The sequence below is a fragment of the Notamacropus eugenii genome, chromosome 4 (assembly GCF_028372415.1).
Source record: "Notamacropus eugenii isolate mMacEug1 chromosome 4, mMacEug1.pri_v2, whole genome shotgun sequence".
Taxonomy (NCBI): Eukaryota; Metazoa; Chordata; class Mammalia; order Diprotodontia; family Macropodidae; genus Notamacropus; species Notamacropus eugenii.
Genome location: NC_092875.1, coordinates 112,906,469 through 112,914,427, shown reverse-complemented (window position 1 = coordinate 112,914,427; position 7,959 = coordinate 112,906,469).

The following is a 7,959-nucleotide window of genomic DNA, read 5'->3' as shown; positions in this document are numbered from 1 at the left end:
CAAATTTTCTCATAATTGTATATCTCACGCAATTCATATGTCTTATCTGAAAACTTACCCCCATACTGATCAATCAGTTCTTGTTCTTTTGATTGAATACAGACACTTTGGGGAGTGGGATACCTTGTTTCCTGATCAGGGAGTTGCACCTGTTCTCTCTCCCCTTAATCTTTCCTTCAATTAGAAATGATTGCCCAATTTTGTCTCTAAGCTAACTATTTTCTTTTACTTAATTGGTCTTATTTGACTAAATGTTTTTTAATGCATAAAAGTCTACCACCCACTGTGTTCAGGGTCCAGTGAAAGCTGAGGAAAGTTACTGGTCTGGGTCTGCTGTGTAATTGGCATGCATCACTTAATATATCAATGTGCTCAGGAGCTCAAACCTTTGTTTCCTTGGTCATTTCATCTTCCACCTGCCATACAATTTTCCATGTGTGTATATGTATACATACACACATATAGACACATATGTGTGTGGTGTGTATATATGTATACATATATCATATGAGTGTAGTCTCCCTATTATAAAATGAGTTACCTCCAATTTTATATAGATGTATACATGTGTGTGCAAGTGTGTATTTATATGTGAGTAGTATTGTGTATATATGTACATGTACTATGTTCCTTGTTTATATGATGTCTCAGTGTTTATATGATGTCTTCTCACTCTAATGTGAGCTACTTCCAATTATACATAAAGTGTGTGTACAAGTAGATAGATCCATATTTCATATACACATAGTGTTTACATGATGTTTTCCACACTACAATGTAAGCTCCTTGAGGGAAGGGATTATTTTTGCCTTTCTTTTTCTTCCCCAGGGTTTAGCACAGTGCCTGATACACAGTAGTTGCTTAATAAATGCTTGTAGACTTGACTTACCTTAACTCCCAGATCCTAATGACATGATTGTAGATAAGCTCGTAGATTTGAAATCAATCCTGGAGTCTCTATTCCTACTCACCCATTTTAGAGTTGAATAAACTGAAGTTTATCAAGGTGCCACACCTAGTCAATAGCAGTGCCAGGTACAAGCTCAGCAAAACAGATATTATTATTCTAATTTTACATATGAGAACCCTGGTGGTCAGAGAGGTTAAGGGTCTTGCCCAGGGCTACTCAATTAATAAGCAGACAAGCTTGGTCTTCTGACTCTAAGCCATCAGAATTCTTCCATTTTAAGGATAGTGGAGCAGAATCCAACTTTTGAATGGGCAATGCCAGTGGGTATGGTACTACAGGGATGTATACTTCCCTGGACCTCTGATGCTCCATTAAGAGAACATTTTCTCAACTTGAACACACCCTCTGCCTGTGTTATCTCTGGCCCCTGCCAATGGCTCCAAACTTCCTTAGACTGGACGAGCATTTCTTGTGATTTTCCTTTTTGACATTTCTTCTTGAAGTCTTTGAGGGAAAGGGGAAGAAAAACAGGATGGGAACTTGTGAGCAGGAGAGGGGAGCTAAAGGTTACTGTACTACATATACAGCAAGTTTCCCCTCATACAAATGGGTTTCAGTGAGTTTGAAAGAAGGTGTTCTGAAAAGGGCAACTTTCAAAGGCTTTAGAATCTGTAACTGAGATAACCCAGAGGTTAGCATTCAGTATGATTGCAGCATTGACTGTAAATAACAACTTGCCCTGGAAAAGCAGCCTCATCTTCATGCTAGATTATCACCCTGGACCCAATCTGGGCCTATTTCCTATGTAATTGATTGTGTACTTTTATTTCTTCTTCCTTAGAAAGGAAATATTTATTTATTTGAGGTTTTTTAATTTTTAATGTAGAAACATACAATATTAGACCTGTAAGTCACCTTAGAACATTATTTTCCTCTTCTTAAATTAAGTGGATTTGTTTTGCAGTAATAAAGCCAATGTAGCTAAGCTCATAAGAGGAAACCATTCACTTGGAAAAAAATTCTTTATAGCAAGTTTCTCTAATAAAAGACATACATATATACATATACATATAGGTATGCATGTGCATAAGCATTGCGTATATGTATGTATATACAGTTATATGCATATGTGTGTATATATGCATATGGAATTGATTCAAATTTATAAGAATACATGTCACTCCCCAATTAATAAATGGCAAAAAGATATGGACAGGTGGTTCTCAAGGGAAGAAGTTCAAGTTATCAATAGCCAGATGGGAAAAAAAATTCAAAATCACTAATAATTAGAAGAATGCAAATTAAAGGAACTTTGAGGTTCCACCTTAAACCTCCTGAAGTTGGTGAACTTGACAAAAAAAGAAAATGACAAATGAAAAAGGGACTACAGGAAAACAGTCACATGAATGCATTGTTGGTGGACCTGTAACTTGGTCCAAACTTGTAGCACACAATTTTAAAGTTGGAAGACTTTGTTCTCATGGGGGAGTGGAGGAGAACAACCCTGAGAAACCATCCTCTACATATGCAGAGCATGAACTCCACTATTTAATATTTTAGGCAGTTGCCTAAGACCTGAAAATTTAAATGATTTGCTCAGGGTCCAAAAACTAGCATGTTACAAGATGGACTTGAACCTAGATCTTTCCTCTGAAGACAGTTATCTAATTACTTAACCATGCTGCTTCTCCAGAGACTTTACAACATAGAATGTTAGAAGATAGAAAATGTTCTAATCCTCAAGGAAACTAGATCATAGATATAGACCATAGACATAGACATAGAACATAGAACATTTAAACATAGAAAGAGCTATAAGGGACCTTAGAACACATAATGTCAGAATTAAAAAAAAAAAAGGATACTAAAACTCAGAGGCAGGTCAGAACATACAATGTTAGAGCAGATTTTTAAAATTTGTATTAATATCTTTTTAATGTAGTACCTGTTTTTCCAAATATATCTCTTTCTCTTCCTCTCTAAGAAAGCTATCCCTTACAACAAAGGGGAAAAAAGGAGAGAGAAAAACAGGATTCCACAAAAGTATGACGTTATATTCAGCATAATATAATATTGGAAAATATGGAACCTTAGAGTTTGGACTTAGAGGACTTGGGAACATAACGCATAGAATGTTAGAAATGGAAATCCTATTTTGTTATTAATATTCATTTATTCATCTAAATCAGAGTTCGTCAGTTTTTGTTTTCCCCTGTGAACGCTCTAGATTGTGGCAATCCTATAAAGCAAAGGATTTCACTGCAACAATAAAAAAGTAGAAGTTACTCTCTGGACAAATTAAGTAAGTCCTACCTGCCAGAAATTGTCAAGTGCTCATTCATAAACAGAACTAAATTCTCCCCTTTTCAAACCCTGTGGTCTTTGGCAGGGTGGGGGAGAAAAAACAATAATTCCAATCTGCACTATAAATGATAATAACAATAAAATAATTTCTCACATGTATAGAGTATTTTGAGGTTGAGCAATTGCCTTCTTAGCATTTTCCCCAGTATAATTCATATTTTATCAATGTGGAAACTGGAACCCAAAAAATGAAATTTTAGTCCCTATTTCTATGACCAATTATATGGAATGTATGAATAAAACCATGGGAAACACTATCTGTCAGAGCTTGGTATGCTGGACAGAGCATTAGTCCTCTCTCTTATTAGATATGTAACTTTCAGCATACTACTTTCATTCCTTGAGGCTCCACTGACTTATCTGTAGAATCAACTTAATTATTCTTTGCCAGGCCTAGAGGCCTGAGGGCTACCCGAGTCTTACCTTACCTCTATCACAGGTCTTTGGTTGGCCAAACCAGATAAACGTATGAGAGAAGAGACTTTCCGGAGTCGAACAAGGGTTAAGCTTTTATTCAGGGTCCTGGTTACAAGTGCAGGGGGAATTCTTCCTTAGGAGGGAGCGAGGAATCTCCCAAGGAGGCAAAGATCTTATAATAAGAGATTGGAAGTAGAAGTGTAAGTGGGGAGAGAGGGGGAGGGGAGAGCGAAAAGAGGAAAAACGGAGCCTTCTGTCCTGTAACGACCCCTCCCGAGCTAAGAGCACCTTCAGGCTTTCCTGATCCTAATTAAGCTCTCCAGCAGCATAGTTTGCACCTGAATACCGTGCCTGTTAGATAACAATAGGTGTGCCCAGATCCGGGACAGTCTCGAGGGGGATGCTCCTCCCATCACGTTTCTCACGGGAAGAGGCGGAAATACACGAGATTGCTCGGTCTCACTCCTCGATTCCCTGCTGTTATCTGGGGGGCCTCATGAGAACTCTAAGATTTAGAAGTTCCCACCTTTACCCGCCCGAGACTGTCCACATGGAACTGAGCTTACACCCCCAACAATTCTTATACTACATGACACTGAGGGGTGTTGTAAGGGTTAAATAAGATAATTACGATTTTCTGAATGTTTGCCAATCTGGGCAGTAAAAGTGCTGGCCATGCAAAATCAAGATTTTATTTAACATGTAAAATCACACTTTATATTATAAAATAGATTTTTGCCTTGATTTTCCAAATTATGTGTATTAGCAAAAAAGCAGTAGATATTTATGAAGTGTTACTATTTTCCAAGCACTAGGTTAAGTGCTGAGAATACAAAAAAAAAAAAAAAAAAGATAGTCCCTGCCCTCAAAGAGTTTATATTCTAATAGGGAAAGACAACACATAAAATGGAGCTTAAAAAGCAGTGCGTGAAGAAGAGACAAGAGATCCATTGAGGCAGGTCAGCAAAGCAAGGAAGGGAATGAATCATGACCAGCCTGTGACCATCCCCAAAATTAAGATGCCTAGAAGGAACTCACCAATGGGAGAAGGGGGCTGGCAGGGCTCCGGGGTAAGAAGGTCCCATGTACTGAGGGAAGTTTTAGTTCAAATCAGAGGAGGGAAATCCAAGAGAGTCAGGAACACCGCTGAGAAAGGGGTAATGAAGCTGGCCTAAGCCTTTCACAAAACAAAGGCTAGAGAAAAAGACTCACCAAATAGGGATAATAGCTGGTATTGGTGGTAGTTCGGAGGCCAATATTGGAATCCCACTGGATGGCACGTTAATAGGCCTTGGTTCTAACCTTGGCACTACTGTGTGACCTATGGCTGATTACTTGACTTTTCTGGGCCACTGTCCCCTTATCTATAAAAGTAGAGGGCTTGAGGACATATGGTAGGTTAAAGGTATTGTGGTGACGTATAAAGATATTTACACGAAATGTCCTAGATCCAAAGCAAACGTTTTCTTAACAAGTTATTGATTAACAAACCCAATGCAACCAAGATTAGGAGGGAAGCAGAAAACTGGGAAAGAATTTTTGCAACTAGTGTCTGTGATAAAGGCCTCATTTCTAAAATATATAGAGAACTGAGTCAAATGTACAAGTCATTTCCCAATTGATAAATGGTCAAAGGATATGAACAGGCAGTTTTCAGAAGAAGAAATTAAAGCTATCTATAGTCATATGGAAAAATGATCTAACTCTCTATTGATTAGAGAGATGTAAATCAAAACAACTCTGAGATACCACATCACATCTATCAGATTGGCTAACAAAACAGGAAGATGATAAATATTGGAGAAGATGTGGGAGAGTTGGAACATTAATTCATTGTTGGTGGAGCTGTGACCTCATCCAACCATTCTGGAGAATGGTTTGGAACTATGCCCAAAGGGCTACAAAAATATGCATACCCTTTGATCCAGCAATACCACTTCTAGGACTGTATCCCAAAGAGATTATAAAAATGGGAAAGGGTCCCACATGTACAAAAATATTTATAGCAGCTCTCTTTGTGGTGGCCAAGAACTAGAAATTGAGGGAATGCCCATCAACTGGGGAATGGTTAAACAAATTATGGTATATGAATGTAATGGAATACTACTGTGCTTTAAGAAATGATGAACTTCATTTCATCTTCAAAGAGGAAGACTTCAGAGAGACCTGGAAAGACTTATATGAACTGATGCTGAGCGAAAGGAGTAGAACGAGGGGAACTTTGTACACAGCAACAACCACAGTGTGCAAGGAATTTTTCTAGTAGACTTAGTCCTTCATAGAAAAGCAGGGACCTAAAAAATTCCCAGTGGACTTTTGAGGCAAAATATCTTCCACATCCAGAGAACAAACTATGAAATTGGATTGCCGAATGAAGCAGACCATTTACTTTTGTATTATGTTTTGTTTTCTTTTGTTTTGTTTTATGGTTTCTCCCATTCATTTTAATTCTTCTATTTAACATGACTAAGGTGAAAACGTGTTTAATAGGAATGTATGTGTAGAACCTATATAAGATGGCACGCCAACTTGGGATGGGAGTGGGGAGAGGGGAGGAGAAAGGGGAAAAAATCTAGGATACATGGAAGTGATTGTAGAACACTGAAAATAAATAACAATTTTAAAAAACAAGTTATTGATTATAAAGTTCCTCTAGATTTCACCAAAGTGCTCTCATAGCTCAGAGACATCGATAAACAAAAAGGAGGCATTTGAGTTTTTTCTCTTCCCTTCAAACCTACCAAATGCTTCTCATTACAAGAAGGTAAATGATAGCCATGTCTGTGAATGTGCCATGTCATATCCCATCACTGTTAGGTGCCATTCAATGCAATTCACTCTGGCAGCTTGTGATGTGATGACCCAAAATGAGGGAGGTTCCAGAGTACAGACACCAATTATTTCCTCATACCCCTCAGGCAGTGAAGGGGTGTGGGAAGGAAAAAACAGGATAAGGACAACAGCCTTGTTTTCTGGTAATGTTTAGAATTGAACAAGATTTCCATCCAAACAATATCACAGCCCAATCTTAATGTTTTAAGAAGTCAGGTCCTCCAAATCTCACAAAGAAAGGGGAAAGCATTGCAGAAACATTAAGAAAAAATTATTCATTGTTATAAAGATTAACTGAATGTCAATCAATTAACAGGTATTTTAAAATACCTGCTATGTCCTCAGTATGAAGGAGGAGAGAGGGAGAAATCATAGTAGAAGAACACTGAATCTGCAAATCAGAAAGAGACCTCAGTTAGAACCACCGCTCTACAAACTTGGAACTAGTTACATGCTCGCGTATATAGGATGAAGTTTATGTATACATGACTTTCTTGTTTTTCAGTTAAATTGTGTCTGATTCTTCATGACCCTATTTGGGATTTTCTTGACAAAGATACTAGAGTGGCTTCTTTCTCCAGCTCATTTTACAGATGAGGAAACTGAGGCAAACAGGGTAAAGTGACTTGCCCAGGGTCACACAGCTAGTAAATGTCTAAGACCAGAATTGAACACAGTAAGATGAGTCTTCCTCACTCCAGGCTCAGTGCTCTATCCACTGCACCAACACACTGCCTTAGGCTTAAATTACCTTTCCAACTTCATCTTCCATTACTTCCCATCATGCATGGTGTTCACCTCTCCAAGCCTTTGTTTAGCTTACTTTTCACAGATAGAAGAAGAGTCTATCAATAAACACTTATTAGATATCTACTATGTGTCAAGCATTTACATAGATGAAGGGAGGAAGAGAGGAATGGAGGAGGAGGGGTGTATTTATTAAGCCCCTACTGTATTGTAGGCACTGTTCTAAGTACTGAATATAAGTATATAAGTATAAGCAAAACAGACAGTCCTTGTCCTCAAAGAGCTTCCATTCTAAAGTGAAAAAGCAACTTCTAAAGAGAATCTGCAAAGGAGGCAGAGAGGGTTTAGGGGCCACTCAGGCAGCAGGATAGCGCGGAGGTGGTTGAGAAACATCCTGCTAGCCTGGCTTCAGGAAAGGTAAAGGAAAAGCTCACCTAGCAGAGTCTGGTGTCCCAGGAGGGAGGTCAAGTCTAAGATTCCAGAAGGAGAGAGAAAAGGATGATGACCAGAGCTTAAAAAGCATGATGTAGAGATGGTCCTTTCTTCCCAATACATCTTACACAAATCTTTCTCTGACCACACCGGTCCTAAGTGATCTCTACTACTCGTGCAGTAGTGTTTGTTCAAAGCTTATGAGATACTCTTTCACAAATCCTCAAAGGTACAAAAATCTTATAATTTGAGGATGG